The 22,844-nt window shown below is 43.2% G+C and overlaps 1 protein-coding gene across 1 annotated transcript in view; it reads right to left on the reverse strand.

Moving 5' to 3' along the window:
- LOC149795013 (uncharacterized) overlaps positions 1-22,844 on the reverse strand; it is a 70,085-nt gene that overhangs the window by 19,348 nt on the left and 27,893 nt on the right. The gene's annotated exons all lie outside the window — the stretch shown is intronic.

Genomic DNA, 22,844 nt, shown 5'->3' on the forward strand with positions numbered 1-22,844 from the left:
TCTTCTAGTCAAAGAGGTAGGAAAACAGCATACATCCTGCCACACAATCGCATGAAGTGATCTGTCTTTTCTATGCTGTTTGGAGCGCCCTAAACACCAGTCATTACGCTAACGGAAAATATCCAGCTTCCGCATTCAACATAAATTAACTTTAAAATAAGGAAAAAAAATTAAACGAAACCAGCTTAATATACAAGAAAGGAGGCTCCAAGCAGCTAGGTGAACTCAGCCGTTTACGATATATTTACGGTCCAATCTGTCATCCAAAAGTATCGAAGAATAAAATGGAGAGAGGTTTTATTGTATCTTTGTGGATTTTGAGAAGTCATTTTAATTATATTGAGCAAAAAACGAAATGAAATAAAGAAGGGGGCATGGATATACAATGTACACATCTTAATTTCTATGAACAGTAATCTATGTTGACATATTAGGGTAAGCAGTATGTATACACCATTTTTAATGAATATTGGAAGAAGACAGGGATGTATTCTCAGTCCAGTTTTCTTCAATCTGTTCATTAATGATTTAGTAACAACTGAGATGCGTTAAAAACCAGACAAAGGTATATTGGTATACGAGACATCACAATTATACACGGATGATGTTGATAATTGCATTGATAGAACCAGAGGACGTTCAGTCCCAGCTGGGTGTTATAGAACATTTCTGTAACATAACACAAACGAGAGCAGATTTAGATAAAACAACGATACTTGTCTTCAGAAATGGGGCGTTATACAAATAAATGAAAGATGGTGGGGGGCGGTAAAATAAATAAAATTATATCTTTTATAAATATGAAGGCTTGCTTTATTCTTCAAAACTCAACTGGACAAGGTAAGATAATACCTAACAATACATGAATACAAAGCTGCTATTTTAATTAATACGACACAAAGAAAAAGGGTTGAATTGTAGAGTCTCTAAAATATAGTTGATGCTGTGGGGTTTTTTCATCTATATTACACGGTACTGAAATCTGCAAATAAAAATATGCTCCAGAAAATTACAAAAAGGACAAAATCGTTTTTGTACAAAATTCCTTTCTGATCAGCGGAGAATGTGCACCATACCCTCTATGTGTGTGACTACATTTTTGAAAACGAATGTCGACTGAATTGTAACGGATTTATCCTGTGTACCCGACGAGGAGCTTGACAAGAAGGAAAGACTTTGAAGATATGGTGATACCAGCCCTTCACTCGGCGGTACCCATCTTAACGCAAGGGAAAGAAATTTGTCAAAATTTAATCTTAGAGCAACAGAGTTCCAGACAAATATTACTGATGACAGTAAAATTTGTGTTGATCCAAGGAAAGGAACTCCTTGGCCGCCGAGCGCGAAGATGCCGTTATAAATTCACTTCACACATGTGTCGATGGCATTGATTCGTCCTCTGCGACACAGCGAGGACAAGGCAGATAGAGACGTCAGAAATCATTAAGATCTCACAGACATAACCGAATAAAAAGAATAAGGAAAGAATTAAAGAGATAATCACTTTGTTGATAACCAAATCAAAGGATACGCAGAGATTACTACCAATGTTCCAAGATAAAACTCAATATGTTAGTCATGCCCCTACCCCTCCTCGCGCGACGATAATAACATTCGAGAATCCAAGTGGGTAATATTTTATCCCATATTGTCTGTGACCATCTCAATTCCTTGAGAGTTTTTAAATCAATGGACAAACCGGAGATTAGATCGATCTGAATAATAGTTTTTGAAAGTTCTGAAAACGGACAACACCAATCCAAACGCCGATGACAAAGCGACACCCATTAACATTTATATGCATTCGTTGTTCGGCGAAATGAAATTGTAATTTAACAGCAGACAGGTCAGCAACAGCATGGACACTTACCCTTAAAGAGCTTACCTCGAGAATCTCCTGCCTTAAGGGAAAAAAGCTAAGAATGGGCACATAGATGCATGGAAATAATGGATCTTACACTTCGACATGTGATTGCGAGACAAGCATTTGTTGAATGGTGTGGATGTTCCATCTGAGACGGATCGAAGTAGTAACGTGTTTCATCTGATGACAAATACAAGCGAGTACAAACATAACATCACCAAACACTACGTAATACGTACGGAAGACTTACTAAAGGTTGAAAACTGAATCAGTCAAGCTCTTACCATTTATTGATGTTGTTTTAGCAGCACACATTATTTGCTATATCATATCAAGAAAATAAGAGCTACATGCCTTTCCCAATGACACATTGAGGCAACCGACTCGGGCTGTCCTGGGTGTGTATCGAACCCGCGACTCTTGCATTATGAGTCCGACACTCTACCAATTGTACATCTGCTCACAAACACAGCCAAGTATCCCCTGCACTGCATAGAAGTAAAAACTTTCACCACTGTATCTGTATCACCGCTCCGGTGGCCTAGTGGTTAGAGCGTCAGCCTCGGATGCGGGAGGTCGTGGGTTCGATCCCCGGCCGAGTCATTCCTAAGACTTACAAAAATGGTACTAGCAGCTGCCTCGCTTGACGCTTAGCATTAAGAGGTTAGTGTTAGGACTGGTCGGTCTAGTGTCAGGATAATGTGACTGGGTGGGACATCATGCTACATGTCTGCGGCACGATGCCCCAGTGCTAGACATCACTATAAACTGCCACACTGCAGACATCATAGCGATATGACTGAAACATTGTTAAAGCTACGTTAAAAATCCAAATCACACACACACACACACACACACACACAACCTCTGTATCTCTCTGTTTATAAGAACACTGGCTGTCCAGGAAAAGGATAGTTGGTTTTGAAGAAAACAAATTATAATCTTGACAACAGAAGTTTCAAATATCTTAAACGTTTTCCACGTCAAAGTCCATAAAAGTCAGACTGCTCATGTTAGTTCCACTGGTTGCTGCTGGGTCGCAGTCGTAATAGATGTAGTCATGGGAGGTTTAGAATAAGTCCGCTCTGCTACAGGCCCCACAAAATAGTTGGTTTGGAAAGGTTTTCCGTTTACTGAAATTTTCTTAGCGTATGTGTGACCTTTAAGCTGGCTCTTTACTATGGCGCATTGAATGCCGATTACCCTACTGTCATCCATAATCTGTCTAACGTGGAACATGCGTGTCAAGTATTACTTTAACCTTGTGTGCCCTTGGGACATTTCTGGGTCTTCGTGTCACAGATAGGCCTAATAACGTAATTGCTAATCGTAAATAGCCCCGTTCCAGCGTGTCAGGAATTTATCAGCTAAAGTACATTTCCAAGTATTAAGTGAGTTTTAATGAAGATTTTTGTTCTTCTTCAAAGTGCAAATTTGTGATTTATTCGGTCTTCGGAGCTTAGGAGTTTCGACTTACTGGGGAAACTGATGGTGCGTATATATATATATATATATATATATATATATATATATATATATATATATATATATATATATATCTATGGACAGAGAGATTATCTGAAAGAGAACGATCAAGGACTACAATTACAAACTACAAGGGGATCCAAGTGTGCTTTATATCCCTCACTGATTTACATCATTTAACAGATGAAAACAAAATTTTCACTTCGAAGACTTGTAGACTCGTTCGAACATGGACCAATGTAAACTTTTCCCCAAGCATTAGCTTATTATTTTGCATATATTTAGCACATAATAAACTCATCCAAAGGTCTTGCTGATATAACCCCAATTAATATTTTCTAATTTGTGTAGATCTCGCTTACTAAAGAACCTGTAAAAGATTATCCCGATGCTAGCTTATTCTCCTTGTTGGAGCACATTTTTCCGATTCGGTCTTCACAACGTTAACAAGCCAGATACAAGATTACTGTATAAATACAAATGGATCAATCCAGCTCAAAACCAAATCGAGTCAAATTCTGATCATAAAACAGTTGATAGAGTGTTCATAATCTCAAACAAACCAGTATGTGATCTTACTGATATGAGGGTATATTACAAGTCTCATTAATATGAACAAGCAAATGTTGACGGATGGAAAACGAAATCGACATACACTGAGCAACACCATTAGCTTAACTGACCTTGCGACCTGGCCATGTAGTCACATGGCTGATGGAGCACGAACATTTATATTTTATACGTTTCGCTTGAAGTGATATAAGAATAGCGAAAATGTCCAGATTATCTTATTATTGTTATCTCCACGTACATTCCAACTTATCTATATTTGTGTCCTCTGATTACGAGTTTCAGTTTTGGTGTTTTAAGACCAAATTCAGTTGCAGTTTTGGTTGTTTTAAGATCAAATTCAGTTTCTGTTTAAGTGATTTTTTTTAAGTGTGTATGTGTGCGAGTTTGTGTGATTTAGATCTTTAACGTATCTTTAACAATTTCTGTCACAGCGCTACAATGTCGGTAGTGTGGCAGTTTATTGTGCTGTCTAGCACTGGGGCATCATGCCTCAGACATGTGGCATCATGACCCACCTAGTCACATTATCCTGACACCAGGGCGACCAGTCCTAGCAATAACCTGTTAATACTCAGCGCAAAGCGAGGCAACTGTCAATACCATTGTTATAAGTTTTGGATATGACTCGGACAGGGTGATTTCAGTCCCATTCATTTTCACTTCTAATGTTTTAAGTCCCAATTCACCTTTTGAACTCAACAAATTACATGAATACGGGGATAGGAGTAGTGAATAGGGACGATTCAGGGACAATGGGACTTATCATTAAAAACACCCCTGGGACTATATAGGGACTATGTAAATTTAACATGGAGAAAACCCCTGGGACGATATAGGGACAAGGTGAATTAACATTAGGCAATAATTCGTGGGACTGTCTAGGGACAAGGTTAATTAACATGGGGAAAAATCGTGGGAGGATATAGGGACAAGGGAAATTGAACATGGGGAAAAAAGTCTTGGGTCACTCTAATTTTTAAAAAAAATAAAAAAATAAAAAAATGGGGTAGGCAATGGAAAGTCAGTCTCTTTTCGAGACCTATGAGTGGCCCTGAAAAGGGCCTTTGGGTTTATGTTAATGTATCCATTAACATAAGGGGCACCGCATTGGTCTTCTTCTTGTCCTTAGGCTGCGCCTCACTGTAGGACCGTAAATCAGCACTCTTTTGAGGCATCCTTGTCTTTCTACGTAGATCCTACGTATCCACAGACTGGTGTCTGTCCTGTGGACAACTGTCCACTTGGATCGGATATACATTAGCATGTCCGTCCTAAACATCATTGAAGACACAAGGGTGGATGATTCAACTGTGGTCCACATCTTGAGGCGACGAGAACAGGTGAATCAATGCAGTGAACTGCGCTTATTTATAGGTAGAGGAAGGATTGAAACGGATTGAGTTCATTCACCAATCCAAACACGCGTTACAAAATTCAGTCAGCCCGCATCCAATCCGAAGAGAGCAGTCTGTGACGTCACGTGGTCTATATAGATTCGCTAGCGCCTGTGTGCAGTCAATCTATGCGACAGTGATTCAAAATGACGGAAACTCAGAAAACGATCCATTGGGGTGCACCAGGAGTGGAGACCGCCCAAGGGAACCCGGACTTCCTTTCAGAAGAGGTAAATTGGGATTTTGTGGATTTTCTTACCTCGCAAGAATTTGTTCCGGAACCTTCGTCACCTTCTTCATTACCGCAAGTGGAGAATTTTAGACAGAGACAGAAAGAAGAATTGGAGAAATTTATACAACGACGAAAGGAAGCGGAACAAGCTTTTCTCCTACAGCAACAGCAGCAAGAAGAAGAGGTAAGAAAAAAAAGCAACAAGAAGAAGTAGCAGCAAAGAAACAAGAGGGTGAAAATCAAACGGTCACGGTACTGTTGGACATTTTAGCGGAGTTAAGAAGTCTGAAACAAATGTATCAGACTTCTTTATTACGACCGAAGAGAATACGACCTTCCCGAGCTAAACACGTCAACCCTGTGACTAAGCCTACCGTACCACCCTTAGTGATTTCAACCAAATCATCATCATCAACAGTACAAAGTCCAGAAGTAGGCCTTGGCCGTGGCAAAGGCTTAAGACAGTTAAAGTTGATTGCTTAAACTCACCCCTACACCAAAAAAGGCCCTTTTCAGGGCCACCCACGTCTCTCGAAAAGACATACACTTTCAATTTGCCAATAACTCAAAAAAAAACATTTTACCCCTATAGTACGTGTTTATGAGTGCGTGAGTGTAGCTTCTTATTTTAAAATCAAAACTCAAAGACACTTACCTTATATAATTAATGTATTTTTTTCTCAATAGTTACAACCCAATTCACAATTCACAACAGAACACTTTAAAAAGTTCATAGACTTCTTCTATCTCATTGTTTACTCTCTCTGTTTTTTCAATTTCTTCACCGTCTCAGTCTTTTCATCTTCTTCCCTTCTTCTTTTCTTCTCCTGTTTCTTTTTCTTCACCTGTCTGCTTTCTTCCTCTGAAGAATCCCTCTCTTCTTCTGACTCCTCTTGTTTCTTTTTTGGGCAATCTGGAGACCAATGTCCTTTTTCTTGACAATAATAACAGGTATCTTGACTTTTGTCTTTTCTAGCCCCTGTTTTTCTTTTTTGATGGTTTGGACACTCTGAAGACCAATGCCCTTTCTTCTGACAGATATAGCAAGTATCTTGACTTTTATCTCGAAAGGAAGGAGAGTAGTCCGTGGGCTGGTCTGAAGAGAATTTTCTAATGACCCCTCGCAAAGCTCTGATGAAACGTTCGATTTGGCTAGTCTCTTCCATCGTTGTGCTCGGTTAGAGAGTGAAATGAATAGTGAAAGGACAAGACACACACCCTTTTATATACGCTGGTCTGCCATGACTATAAATTAGTCCATGGTGTTTAAACTTGAGTCATTTGACGTTTTTCACTCAAGATGAAACGATCCTATTCATTCGAGAAGAAAGAAGAAGAAAGTAAGAGGCAGAAACGTGATCTATCGCCTGGTACCAGAGCTGAAGTCTTGGCACAAATTCATGCCAGTGATTTTGAGGAGGACATGAGTGAACCAGAATCCGAACCCTCTAAACAAAGTTCACCACCCTTAGTCAACCCTGAAAAGTACTATTCCATTCGAGAGACGGAAAAGCGCTCCTCTAGAAAATTTAGAACCACAGCTTACAAATACACGGTGAAGTTTAAAGATTTCAAGTCCGAAGTACCGTTAGAGAAAGCAGAAGGGTTCATCACTGGGGTGTGGGATTCTTTGCTCACCACACTCAAGCGACAATGTCAACCCAAAGAAGACGATCGCTTGAGACTCTCCATACAACACGACGGTTTGAAATCCCCTGTTTGGATCGAGTTTAGCACCCCTGCAGAATTGACCGCTTCCAAAGTCATGGACAAGATTCAACACGTGCAACAATCCAATGACCAGTTTGACATCACCGATGGAAAAGCCACACTGGACATGACCCACGTCTCTTCTCCTCAAGGGACCGGACAACGCAATAAGGTGTTATTGGTGAACGACCTTCGCAGCACCAAAAAGAGTCTCGTCCAAATTCACAATTCTCAAGACCAGATGTGTTTAGCCCGAGCCATCGTGGTGGGACGAACCTATGCCAACAAGAACAACACGGTAGAATGGAAAAGAGACTGGGAGAACATTCGAAAATCGAACCGAGCCAAACAACGAAGTGAAGCAGAACTCCTGTTGCAACAAGCCGACCTGTCCAAAGACACACCCTGCGGCATTCCTGAAATGCAAAAATTGCAAGATGCCCTAGCCCTATTCTACACCTTGAAAGTGCACCCTCAAGAAGTGCGTGGGTCTCTGTTGTTTCGAGGCCAAGACTTTAAGGACGGAAAATACATTCATGTCTATCATCACGATGAACATTTCGATACCATTACCAGTATCACTGCATTCCTGGGATACGGTTATTACTGTGAGAAATGTGACCATGGTTATAACAATCGAGAGCAACACAAACATTGCGGATTGAAATGCTCAGGATGTTTGGCCTCTCCACCCTGTCTGAGCGAAGGACAAGAAAGAGTACATTGTCCTGCTTGTCTGCGCACGTTTGTCAGCCCTGCCTGTTACCAACAACATCTGAAGACGCAAGGATCAGAGCAGAATGTGCTTGTCAACTCCTGAGATTGTGCCCTACCTATGGACAAGGCCTATGTACCAATACTGTCAAGGCACACGTATGTCGAGGAAAGAAAAAATGTCACATTTGTCATCACATCGTGGACTTGGAACACCAGTGCTACGTGCAAAAATACCAACCCCCACCAGAGAAAGAGGATGGTCACAAGAAGAAGAAAGGCAATTTCATCTTTTTCGATTTCGAATGCATGCAAGAGACCGGCACTCACATTCCTAATTTCTGCATGGCTCATCGAGCGTGCGAGAAGTGCATTCAAGAACCTATCTTGAGTTATTGCCCTCACTGCAGTAAGATTCCTGGAGGACGTGAAAAAATCTTTCGAGGGCCGAACACGCTAGCCGATTTCGCTCGATGGGTCTTAGACCCCATCGACAAGACGTGGAGCCAAGAGGACAATCGAACGTTACGGAGATTGTCATCGTCATGCCACAGTGATGGCTCACAATTTCTCCGGATACGATGGACAGTTTCTTTTTAGGTACTATACGGAACATGGCACCGAACGTCCTAAAGTGACTCTGAACGGAGCCAAGCTCATTTTCATGCAAGTGGGACAAGTACAATTTAAAGATTCGATGAGCTATTTGGCCATGCCTTTGAGCCGAATGCCTAAAACGTTTGGAATGACAGAAATGGCTAAAGGGTACTTTCCACACTTTTTCAATACGGAAGCCAATCAACACGCCGTTCTACCCCATTTACCTGAGGCTCACTATTACGACCCCGACAACATGCGTACCGAACAACGAGAAGCTTTCTACGCTTGGTACCAGGCCCACGCCTCGGACCCTTTCGACTTTGAGGAAGAAATGCTAAAGTATTGTCGTTCCGACGTGGACATTTTACGGCGTTGCTGTGGAAAATTTCGAAAACTGTTCATGGAGCACGGAGGGGTCGATCCTTTGAAAGAAGCTTGCACCATTGCCAAAGCGTGTTCCTTAGTGTATCGACAACGATTCATGCCTGAAAACACCGTGGCTGTCATCAGTCCTCAAACGACCCACTATGTCAAACGTCAATACTCGGTCAAAGCCCTACGCTGGTTACATTACTTGTGCGACAAGGAAGACAAGTGGATTCAGCATGCCCGCAACGGAGGAGGCGAAAAGACCATTGGAACGCATTCGGTCGATGGCTGGGACTTAGAAAACCCCAAGATCGTGTACGAGTTTAACGGTTGCTTATTTCACGGATGTCCCGTCTGTTACCCTGACCGCGACACTAAAAATCAGTTTTTACAACGGACCATGGAAGACTTGTACCAGGACACTTGTCAGCGACGCCTAAAGTTAGAACAGCAAGGATACCAAGTGGTGGAAATGTGGGAACACGAGTACGATCACCGTTTGAAAACCGATCCCAAATTTAAACGCCTCGTGGAAAGTTACCAGTTCATGGACCCGCTGAACCCGAGGGATAGTTTGTACGGAGGAAGGACCAATGCCACCTGTTTGCTGTACCAAGCTGACGAAGAAAAAGGAGAAGAAATCAAATACTTGGACGTGTGTTCGCTGTATCCCTACGTGTGCAAATATTGTCGCTTTCCTGTAGGGCACCCACAATTGTTGACGGAACACATCGACATGAAAAACATTCGACAATACGAAGGCTTGATCAAGTGCAAAGTTTTGCCTCCCAAGGACTTGTACCATCCCGTCTTACCTCACCATTGCCAAGGCAAACTGATATTTCCTTTGTGCCGTACTTGTGCCGAAACGTGCAACCAAGATCAACCTTGTCAGCACACCCAGGAAAAACGGGCTTTGACGGGAACCTGGGTCAGCGTAGAATTGTTCAAAGCTCTGGACATGGGATACCAACTGTTAGAAGTGTACGAAATTTGTCACTTTCCCAAGACACAACAATACCACAAGGGTGACCCCACGCAGAAAGGCATTTTCGCCGACTACGTGGATGCCTTTTTGAAACTGAAACAAGAAGCCAGCGGATATCCTTCCTGGTGTCACACTCCCGAAGACCAAATACATTTCAAAGAGAAATACTATGAACAAGAAGGCATCTCTTTAGACCACATCGAGAAAAACGAAGGCAGGCGATCGTTTGCCAAAGTGATGTTAAATTGCTTGTGGGGTAAAATGGCACAACGCCCGTGTTTACCCAAGACGGAGTATTTGACCGAATCTTCCCGCTACTTCCAGATGATTCACGACAAAACCAAATTCATGAAACACGTGGACGTCGTTCGTGAGGATTTGATCTTGGTCAATTACGAAGAAGATCTGGACTTTGTACAAGACGACCCTTTTGGAAATGTCATCATTGCGGCTTACGTGACAGCTCATGCTCGCTTAAAATTGTACGAAGCTTTAGAACTGTTAGGGGAACGCGTTCTGTACTTTGACACGGACAGTTGCATTTACATCCATCACCCGAGTCAACAGCACCCTGACATCGAAGGAGACCGTTTAGGAGCCTGGACAGACGAGCATCCCGACGACAAGATTCTAAGTTTCGTCAGTGGCGGTCCCAAAAATTACGGCTACGAATACCGGGACCCACAAGGAGAAGTGCACACGAAGTGTAAAGTGAAAGGATTGACTCTGAATTATCGTACCAGTCGAGTGGTCAACTTTGGGGTATTGAAAGAAGCCTTGCAATCTGGAGAGGATGAACATTTTAAAGTCACCACCTATCAACCGAACAAGATTGTACGTTTACCCACTCACCACATCGTCAGTCGACCCTTGGAAAAAGTCTATCAAATCGTGTACCAGAAGCGAGTGCGACTTCCCAATCATTTCACTTTGCCGTATGGACATGTTGGTATAAAACTTTGGTTGTAAGCGGATAGCCACCCACCAGAAGGATGACTTCGCCACAGCAAGAATCGAGTGAGAAACCCGATGAGAACTCCAAGTTCAAACCCTACATTTTCCGGTTTTCTTGCCTGACTATTGTGATTGGACACGTTTCAAGCATGGCCTACGGATAGGAAAGGATTACCTTCTTCGCATATTTTAGCTAGAACAGGATTTGTCTACTTGGGACCTGAGTCAGGATTGGGATATGAAGTACAGTGTTTCGCTTGTGGCCTGAAGTTACGAATGGATCTATGTATCTATAAAGATTCAGCTATTCTGGAACATACTCGAGTGTCTCCGCACTGCCCTTACCTTTCTATGGCCTTTCCACCCATGACATTACGGTACAATGATGACCGTACCTTAAAGACGGTACCTTCCAAAACAAGACATAAAAAACATAAAAAAGGAACGATGTACAAGCTTGAGACTGCATTGCGACTAGTATAAAAAGGGGCTATGGTCAAGATCGATAGTTCATTGGGACTACCAAGACCGAGCGAACAAGATGAATACGTTCAGAGAAACACAAAACAAGTTTAGACAGGCACAATTCAAGTGTGGGGCTTCGGAAGTGGAATGCGATTGTGAGCCTTGCGATGGGTACGATGCTGTGCGTTGTGACCTTAGCGATGCCGTAAAGCATCATGGGAACTTTGTTCTCACTACACCTATCATGGAAAGTGATGCTGTGCGTGTCAAACCTGAGGGATGCGAAAGCGATGCCACTCGTCCTCTTGGACATTTTACTGGGTTTCGTTTTAAAGGGGAATGTTCACCTTCACGTCTACCCCCTACGGATGTCATCCAGCCCTGAGCAAACTCCTGCCCATGTCACTCAACCCTCATCGAAACGAACCTGTGAAAGACGAATATACGTTTCCTGTGCGTTTTTCGGAATACTGCGACTTTGAAAATCGTCTTGAATCTTTCAAAGGAAAATGGTCTAAGTATCTGGGAGGCCCGACCCCCGAAGAATTAGCCAGAGCCGGATTGTTCTACTTGGGCGAAGGAGATAAAGTCAAGTGCTTCAGTTGCGGTGTGTCACTTCACCACTGGGAACCGCAAGATTCGGCCTACGTAGAACATGCTCGATGTCACCGAATTGTCATTACTTACCCTTAGTGGGACCGAGACATTGAAGTAACTTACCATAATCTGTTCATGGATACTTTACACGAGAACATTCGTGCTTTGCCTGTGGAGTTGAGAGAACGCATTTACCGAGAGCTGGTCAAAATACAAGTCAAACGTAAAGACCAATTGCATCCGTTACGTCACCATATGTTTAATCACTGGTACCTGAATGCTATAAAAGGACTGATTCAGTTGAAAGTGTTCCATTGGACAGACATTGATCAACAACCCCCTGGTTTTAAAAAGGTTTGGTTTGTTACTGACGATTCTATCTACTACAATGTAAACGTACTGCATCGAATTCCAGAGGAAGAGTTAACGAATTACCGACATCTTTTACACAATGTCAGCTTAGTGAAAGAGGAAACTTCTGAACGAATTGTAATGTGTAAATTAGTGACTAAACGATTTAAATTTGGCACTGAAGTAAAACCATGTCTGTGCAAACGGTACATTTCTTCTGTCAGACAAAAGAGGATTTAGTATGACCTGTTTATGGATACTTTACAAGAGAACATTCGTGCTTTGCCTGTGGAGTTGAGAGAACGCATTTACCGAGAGCTGCTCAAAATACAAGTCAAACGTAAAGAACAGTTGCATCCGTTACGTCACCAGATCTTTAACCACTGGTACCTGAATGGTATAAGAGAACTGATTCGTCAGAAATTGTTTCAGTGGTCAGACCTTGTTCAATACTTTCAAGCCCCCGATGATCCACGTGTTGATCATTTTGGTTACTTCGAGATTCACCTAGTACAACACATTGAGGAAGACAAGGTAAAGGATTACCGACATATTTTACGTGGAATCTACTTAGCGGAAGAGGAAACTTCTAAACGAAGTCTGACGTTTCGGTTACAGTATGCAACATTTAAATTCCCCACTGGAGAACGAAGATCTCTGGCTAGAAAGTACGTGTATTGTTTCCGAAACAAAGAGACTATAAAAACAGGCTGCCATGCCACGACTTTTATCGCATTTAATCCAACAGATTCCGTGGAAGGAACTCAATGACCATATTCAAACCGTGGATCATTACCATCGGTTATTACAAGAACTGTATCCATTCAATTTGGGTCGACAAGTGGTGTGTGTCTTAGTGACTTGTTTTCTGGGATTTCGTTTACCAGCCGATTCTTTGTGGACTCTTTACGAACAGTATTTACCACCCATTCAACATGAAAGTGGTGCCTTTAAATGTTCACGAGAGACTCATTTTGCTCAAAGCCTTACGTTTTCATCTGGATACTTCTCGACCTCTGCGGGAAAAAAAGATTCGTCAACTTTTAGCTACCTAAGACGTGTATGACGATGTGTGTGTAGCTTGTGACTTACACCCCCATTGGACAGATGTCCGTGCCTGCAAAAAATGGGATTTTGAGGCTTGGACCCAAGAAGTGGCCCAGTATGCTCGAGAGTTGTGATCCTTCCTTTCAACGTCCAAAGAAAAAAGTTACTTTTCAACCAGTGTTAGTGATGGTGCCAGAAGAACCCGTCACCCAGGACAGAACTGTCGTGGACAGGCCTGAAAGACCCTTTCGGGAGGACACTTGTGTGACCTTACCCCCTATAGAACTGGTTAGAACATTACCCAAAACATGTTGTACAGACACTTGTTTCTATTCCACGTTGATGGTTATCATGTGCCTTTTATCCTTGTACTTAAGCCTTTGGCTTTTATGTATTTTTGTCTTTCGTATTCATGTTTAAAACATTCAATAAACGTGTCCTGAAAAAAGTATATAAACTCTCGTCTTGTCTGTTTTCGTGTCACAAGTGACATTCCTACCACAATGGCTACCTCTACTGTCTCTGCTCCCTCTTCCTCCACTGTCAAAGTCATCGACGAACACTTAGATCGTGCCAGTTGGGAGGCTTTGTATCTTCGCCATCCCTTTAACATGCTCATTGCTGGACCTAGCGGTTCAGGCAAAACCGAATTCGTCAAACGTTTGATCGAACATAAACATCATTTGATCGATGGACCACCTCAGCGGATCGTGTGGTGTTACAAAGAGTGGCAATCGGCGTACAGCCTCTTGCGAGAAAGTCAAGGCGATTCCATCGTGTTTGTGGAAGGCATTCCTAAAGAAGACGACGGCATCGTCTCCGACTCCCGTCAAACCCATTTGGTCATTTTTTACGACATGTTAGGAGAAGACGAAGAAGAAATTAAACTGTGGTTCACGCGCAAAGGGCATCACCGTAATGCCAGTGTCGTTTACATCACCCAAAATTTGTTTCAACAAAGTAAAGCCCATCGCACCATCAGTCTCAATGCGCATTACGTGGTCTTGTTTAAAAGCCCTCGAGATAAATCGCAAGTGCAAGTCTTAGCCAAACAGTTAGGAACGCCTTGGCTGACTCAGGCGTACGACGATGCCACTCAAACTCCACACGCCTATTTACTCGTCGATTTGAAACCTACGACCCCCGATCATTTGCGATTTCGTACCCACTTGTCTCACCACTGGTGCCAAGACGGAGGGCCTGTCCTGTACACGTCTCCGTCCTCGACTTAATTTCACTCCACAAAAAAAATCTATAAAAACCTCAGACCCTTTTCGTCTGTCTCACACACATTTTGAACATGACTTCCCTTCAGTCGCATCTTCCCGTCAAATTGATTCGTGCCTTGTATGGCATCAGTCGAGAAAAAAATCCACAAATACGAGCTCGTGTCTTAGAAGCTAGTCTCAAAGAAGTCTTACGATGGTTCACGGTGACGGCACGTCAATTACTCCAAGGAATCATTCAGATTCCTCATCAAACCAAACGCTTTTTTGATCGAAACAAAGTCGCTTTGACCCAACTGGCCGATCGACACTCAAACCAAAAAACAAATCATTTTGAAACCTGGAGGGAGCGGTACTCTAGGAGGGGTCATCATTCGCTCTCTCGTAAGATGGGATCCTAATGCCCCCAAACTTCTCCCCAAGAAAAAAGTCAAACGAAACCCCAAGAAGAAGAAAAAGACCAGGTCCCCAAGGAGAACTTCTCCAGTGGCGGGACCCTCCTCTTACCAGACACCACCCCGGAAAAAGAAAAGAAGCCCCCAGAAAAAGAAACAGAGAAAAAGCCCCCAGAAAAAGAAAAGTCCACAAAAGAAATCTAGTCGCAAGAGAGGCACTTCGGCCAGGACGCAACCTTACACTCGCAAACCACGACCTGCCACGGCGGTGACTGCGTCTCCGGCAGCCTCACGTTCATCCACTTCTCCGTTGATGACACCAAGAACTGAAGAGTACTTGGAGACGTTGATCACAAAAAGAACTTCTCCGTTGATGACCCCAAGAACTTCCCCATTGGCAGGACCCTCCAATTTAGTGGCAGTGGCTGCTGCTCACAAAGTACCTGCTCCCAAAATCAAAGTTCAAGAAAGATCGGGCATGTTACAAAGTTTACTGGATTTGTCCAAGCAAGAACTGGCTCGATTTAGTCCGTTGCGTACCCCTGCACGACGTGTCATGCCTGTCCTGAAGTTGATACAACGTAAAGACAATCAGTGGCGACGCGTTCCAGTATAAAAAACGCCTGTGGCCAAGTCGGGGGTATCAGTGTTTTGGTGCTCCTGAAGATGTCACCCTCCAGAAAACATCCCTCTTCTAAACAACCCCAAGGAAAGAAAAGAAAAGGACTGCCTCCTCGTTTAGTCAAACATGGGGACATGTTATCTGTCCTGTCCAAAGCTTCTCCACCCCTACGAAAAAAGCTCATTCAATCAGCCTCCAAAGAGGTCATCGATACCGTGTGCGAATGTTGTTTGAACGTCTTGAAAGGCACGATCCCTTTGTCCAAATACCAGAAACAATGCTTAGGCAAACATCGTCACGTTCTTCGCCAAATGGTTCAAAAGAAAATTCCCATTCGTCAAAAGAAGAAGATGTTGGTCCAACGTGGAGGTATTTTACCCCTCTTGTTAGGCCCCTTACTGAAAGGAGTCTTGGGAACCATGTTGGGAGGATTGGTGGGAGCAAGATAAAAAGGCCCTCGAAAGTCCCAAGATCTCAGAATCGACCCCTGACAACCCCATGGAAGGACGAAAACTAGCTTTAGTGCCTTACAAACGATGGATGGAATACCATCGTTGGCAAGAACAACGCACCCCGCATTTACCTCCCAATCCCAATTTGAGCGAGATGTCCCAGTTACAACACGAATTGCAGTCCATGATGGATCGCCAAGATTTGTCCGAAACAGAAAAATCGCAAAAGTACGGTCAACTCTTGCAACGACTGCAACTCTTTCACCAGAAAGCTTTAGACGAAACAGCTCTACCCACTCTGAAAGATTTTAAGACCTTGACGAAAAGTCCAGCACAATAACCAGTACCACGACCACCACCACTACCAGTGACCAAGACAGAAAAAGGAGAAGAAGAAGAAGAAGGGTTTCAAACTCCACCAGAAAAAGTACGCAAGTTAACGACACCACCTACCTCCAGAATTGGATGGATTAAAAAGATGATGACCACCCCTTCTTCATCAGAAGAGAAAAAGAAGGTGAAGACAGAAGTGAAACAAGAAAAAATATCCCCTGTTCAGACATTCTCCTCCTCCTCGACACCTATTGCCGGTCGCACACGCAAAGCATTACAATCCAAAATAATACCCCAAGAGAAAAAGAGTAGCATCTTCCAAGAGTGGGTGCCTTATTAACACACAAGCCAAAAGAAATGGAAAAAGTCTTAGCCAGCATTTACTACGATCCCTCCCATCCTGCAGGTTACGCAGGAGTTCAAAAATTGTATCGTGCTGCCAAAACGCGACTGAAAAGTCTCCGTTTACCTCAAGTGCAACGATGGTTACAAGAACAAGCTACTTACACTTTACACAAACCCATTTGACGCAAGTTTGCCAGAAGTCGCACCCAAGTGGAAGGCATCGATCATCAATGGCAAGCCGACTTACCCGATGTCTCTCATTTGGCCAGCTACAATCGTGGCTACAAATATTTGTTTTGTGTCATCGACGTCTTTTCCAAATTTGCCTGGGTCGTACCCTTGACTTCCAAATCGAGCAGCGAGTTAGTGCGAGCCCTGCAACGGGTGTTGAAACAATGCAGTCGTCACCCTCTTTGATGGCAAACGGACAAAAGTACCGAATTTCTGAACCAAGCTTTCCAAAAAGAATTAAAGAAACGTGACATTCATTTTTTTACCACCGAGAATCCTGAAACCAAAGCCAGCATCGTGGAACGTTTTCAACGCACTTTGAAAGAACGCATGTGGAAATATTTTACGCATCACCACACTCTGAAGTACATCGACATCTTACCGCACCTGGTGCAAGCGTACAACCAATCTACCATCGAAGCATCGGACGTGCCCCGCAAGAAGTGACTCCCGAGAACGAAGTGTTGGTGTTTGAGCACCTGTTTGGTACGTCCCCGACGAGGACTGTCCCCAAGAAAAGTGGAGAGTTGACCGTAGGAGATTGGGTGCGCATTGGCAAAACCAAACGCACTTTCGACAAATGTTACTTACGTAAGTGGACCACCGAATTGTTTCGTGTCACTGGACGAGTGCATGGCCGTCATCCTGCCGTCTATAAATTGGAAGACGTGAACGGAGAAGTGCTCAAAGGAACGCTTTATTTGCCCGAGTTACAACGTGTCACCAAAAAAGAAGACGACGTGTACGACATCGAAAGCATTCTCGAACGCAGAACCCGTAAAGTGGGCAAACGACGTGTCAAAGAAGTTAAAGTACGTTGGAAAGGATATCCACCCAGTTTTGATTCTTGGATCGACGCTTCGCAAGTCATCGACTATAAAAAGAAGTGACCATCATGCCCTTTCAAACAGACGCAGCTACGTCGACCACTCCTTCACCTAGTTCTTCTGTGCAAGATTTACAAAAACAACCCTTGTGGGTATGGTGTGGAGAACGTGTGCCTGAAACGCAAATCGTCTTTTTCTGCCAAATCTTCGTGGTGTATTGTGTCATCGGGGCAGCCATCGCCAATTTGAGTTTGCAACAAGGAGACAAACAATTGTGGACCATTTTATTGAGCAGTTGCATCGGTTACCTGCTTCCTAATCCCTCCCTGAAATTCACCTCGAACGGGAACCACGAGAACCTTGTGTCCAGTGCCAGTGCCAGTCACCATTCCAACCACAACCAGAACCCCATTTTGAGCGGAGACACGCCTCTGACGTCCAGTAACCCCTCGGACAGCCACAGAACTCTGGAATTATGAGTCACCAAAACCAATTTTACTTAACCTTACCCAGTGACAGTTCCATGGAGGTGTTTCCCCACAACACGTTGTGCTGTTACACGGCCAAATTACCTCAGGCCATCCAGTTAGATCACGAAGCCCATTGGGAAGTTGCTTTGGTAGAAATGATTTATCCAACACAAATCAAAAACATCACTGAAACTCAAAACACTTTTGACGTCGAAATTCTGGACCCAATAGTGCAGCAAACCATGACGACCACTTCTCAACATAAATCACTTCCGAAGACCCCAATACCCCGCAGCAGCAGTGACCCTTCTCCTCCTTTTTACGTTTATCACTTTAAAATTAACTCAGGCCATTATTTTAGTGGTCAACATCTGGTGGAGGCCATCGCTGACAAATTCTGTGCAGCATTTGACAAAGTTCTGACCGGACTAAAAAAACGTGTCACCATTGAGTTCCACAAACTGTCTCACCGTCTACTCGTCAAATTTGAAAGTGAGGAAAAAACTATACGTATTAAATTTTGCCCTGAATTGTATGACATTTTGGGTGGAGACCTCAATTTGGTCACGGATAAAAAGACCAAAAAGATTGAGAAAGCAGAGATTGACAACAACGGGCATTTTGCAAGGTATTTTCGTTTCCCGGTAGAACTGAACCAGGGACTGAATTTGATGTTCGTGTACTACAGTGTGGTGGAGTACAACGTGGTGGGACACACCTCTGTGCCGTTACTGCGTGTCATTCCTTTCAAAGTGGATTCTGCCACGGTCACTGACCAGGAAGGTGGAAACACTTACCACGTCCACCGCGAATTTGTACATCCTCATTATTTGCCTGTCAGCAAATCGTATTTGGACACGGTCAACATTGCTATAAAAGGAGATTTGGGACAAAATATTCCATTCACCAAAGGAAAAGTCACGGTGAAACTCCATTTTCGAAAACGGTTCTCTAGCGACTCGTAAGTCATGTATCCAGTGTACCGAGGGGTTGCTCGACAGCGAGGACACGGTTTAGGAGATATGTTAAAATCGGCCTTTCGTTCGGTGGCCCCGGTGTTGAAACCGATGGTGACACGCGGATTGCACGCCTTGAAAGATGCGGCACTGACGCAAGGCAAAGAATTTCTCCAAAATGTCATCATCGACAAACAAAACCTCAAAGAAGCCTTCATGAGGGCAGGCAAAAATGTCTTGCTACAAACGGGTAAAGACCTTTTGGGACGACGAGACACACCTATAAATGCCCTGCACGCTACCGAGTCAGGTATTCAGCAAGGACAAGGCAGAAAGAGACGACGAAGAAAACACCCTTTCACCAGACTTCACACGTCTAAAGCTAGAAAGGCAAAGAAAAGAAGAACCGTTCGAGACTTAAACGTTTTCGATTATTGAGAAACAGCAACAAAAAAAAATGATGCACCGAGAGTCTTGCGCCTGTTCCAGGTCGGAACTGGATCTGTTTGCCATGCCCCCCACCATGATGACCATGCAAGAATCCCAATGGGTGGAATTTCACCCCGTCTCCTCTTTGACAGATTCCGCTCCCATCGAGTTTGAAATCAAGGGACAGCCCGAAGATTACATCGATCTGAATAGAAGTTACTTGTACTTGAAAGTCAAAGTTCTAGATAAGAATGGAGGTGGTATAGACGGTGACGAGAAAGTGGCTTCCGTCAACAATTTCATGCATTCCTTGTTCAGCTCAATGGACTTGTACTTGAATAACAAACTGGTCAGCAGCAGCGTGGGTACTTACCCTTACCGTGCCTACCTGGAAAATCTCTTGACGTACGGAATAGATGCCAAGAATACTCATCTCAATGCTTGCGTGCTATGGGAACCTGACGAAGCGACCAAGTTTGACATAATAGATAAAGACAATGACGGCTTTGAGGAAAGACGAAACAAAATCAAAGATGGAAAGAGTTTAGAACTGATGGATCGTTTGCATTTGGACATGTGGTTGCAAGAGAAATATTTGCTGAACAGGGTAAATGTTCGCTTGAGACTGAATCGTAGCAGTACTGCTTTCCATTTGTTGGCTGATGCTGATGCTACTACTGGTGGCAATCCTAAAAGCAAAATCGAGGAGGTCAAACTCTACGTACGACGCGTGGAAGTGTTACCCAAAGTGGGAAACGACATTAGTCAGACATTGAGCAGAACGACCGCCAAATATCCCATACGACGCGTGGAAGTGAAAACCTTCACCATTCCCACTGGACATCATTCCATGATCGAAGATCATCTGTTTCAAGGACAGTTACCCAAACGTTTAATCCTTGGTATGGTCAAGAATTCAGCCTTCAACGGAGACTTCACTAAAAATCCATTTAAGTTTAAACACTTTAAGGTGAAGAAAATCGAAGTCAGTCGCGATGGCAAGACCTTGTGTACCAGACCTTTCGAACCTGACTTTAGTGACACGAAGATGAATTACTTGAGATCGTACTTGTCCCTGTACGAAGCCACCGGCCAGTTAGGGACCAACACCAGTCACGGCATTACGTACGACGATTACGCTGGAGGCTATGCTTTGTGGGCTTTCGATTTCATTCCAGACCAAGGCAGTGACGAGGGACATTTCCACCCTATAAAATCCGGCCAGATTCGTGTGGAACTTCAGTTTGCAGAAGAAGTGAAAGAGACAGTAAACGTCATCCTGTATGCAGAATTCGATAATACGATACAAATCAACAGTTTGAGAGACGTCATTCTAGACTATTAGAAGCTATGGAAGACTGTTATCCCTCTTTACCTAGTGGAGAAACTTTGGGCATGGAATGTGAGGAGACCGTGGAAGGAGAATCCCAAGACAAAGACGAAGAAGTTGTCATGATGAAGTCAAGATGGCCAGAACAAGAAGCCCATTTAGTCTCCTGTTTTGCCAAACACTTGGTCGAAAAAATGACGGAATTGATCAAGAAAGATTGCTATGGATGTCAAAACGATCATCCCAGTCAAATTCAACACGATAAATGCCTGATGCTGAGTCAAGAAGAAAAATTGGACGAGTATCTGGACGAAGCTTGGAGTCTCATCTCGGACGAAGTCGTGTTGCATCAGTCGTATAAAGACTTGCGTGAACATTCTTGTCCACCATTAACCACTCAAGAGATCCATCGTATCGAAGCTCTCCTGAATCAGAGTGAGGAGACGAAACGAAGAAACGGTTATTTGTCAAACATTTTCAAGCAAAAAGTCAGGATCGAATTGATGACTTATTATTACCTGTGAAGAAGAAAAAAAAGACACAAAACATGGATACCTGGGAACTTTATTACCTTTTGAACCACAGTTCGTATACGGCTTCTTGGAATCCTGTCGTCTGTGCTAAAGATGAACTCCCTCATCGCAAACCTCAAGACCATCTAGCTTATGTGATCAACACGGACGACAGTCATCTCCCAGGAACCCACTGGGTAGCCGTTTACTTTCCTCAAGAAGGATGTGTGGAATATTTTGATTCGTACGGATTGCCCCCTTTGGAAGACGATATCATTGACTTTATGAGAAGAAATGCTCAGACCACCCGATTCAATAATGTGAAATTACAAGGCACAGATTCCTTGGTGTGTAGACAGTACTGTGTGTATTTTCTGCATCATCGCAGCCTGGGCTATTCCTTAGAACATTTAGTGACTCATTTTGATCCTCGTTCTTCTTCTAGAAACGATGTGAAAGTAGATAGATGGTTTTGTGACCATTATGCTTATCTTTTGTCTCAAGCTAGGAAACGTAGTGTCCATCAATGGCCTAATGACTTCCAACAGTGGAAATCACAATTTCATTCACAACGTTGTCAGCCCTGTTTAAAGTAGAGTGTTAATTAAAAAAATGTTTGTGATTTGAAAAAAAAATGTTTGATGTTATATTGTTGGATTATTGTTAAAAATGTTAGAGTTGTTTGTTAGTGTTAAGTGATTTTGAATAAAAAATCTTGTTTTGAAAAAAATGCCTTTGTCTTTTGTTTGGCTATAAGAATGTTGATTCATGCTCTTTGACTTCTTACTATCCCTCTCATGACACTCATTGAACGTTGCGGCTCGAAAACCGTAGAGGGATGTTTTCCTTCACGTCCGCGCTTGGACTTTAAGAACCGGGGAAGTTTCCAGTCTAACCATCCATTGTCGACTCATCCTCCTACGAAGATGTGCTCCAAACTAGCTAAGCTAAACGAAGCCTACGTGAATTTGCATAGGGTCAGACACAGTCTGATACCGAAGCCAGAAGAGATAGAGAATGTGAGAATGCTAAAAGTCACTGAAGACCTGATAGAAGAGCTCTTCAGAGAAGAAGTGAACAGGGAGAAAGAAGAATGGACAGAGAAGTACAGACTTCAGAGACAGCAGCAACAGCAACAACAGCAGCAGCAGCAACCTGAACCTGACAGAGGCTTTGTCGATTGTCGTATCGACACCAAAGAGTTCTTCTTCTCTTTCCGAAGAAGCAGACCTATCGTCAGAAAGTCTATCCTCAGAGGACGTCGCATTCTTAGAAACTAAAAGATTGCCATAGCAAACAAAAAAACAGCCCTTTTCAGGGCTACCCAATACTCTAGAAAAGAAATAACAATCGATTTGCCAATGTGTGTAGGT

This window comes from Sinohyriopsis cumingii, chromosome 7 (genome assembly GCF_028554795.1).
Source record: "Sinohyriopsis cumingii isolate HCF-2022 chromosome 7, ASM2855479v2, whole genome shotgun sequence".
Classification (NCBI taxonomy): domain Eukaryota; kingdom Metazoa; phylum Mollusca; class Bivalvia; order Unionida; family Unionidae; genus Sinohyriopsis; species Sinohyriopsis cumingii.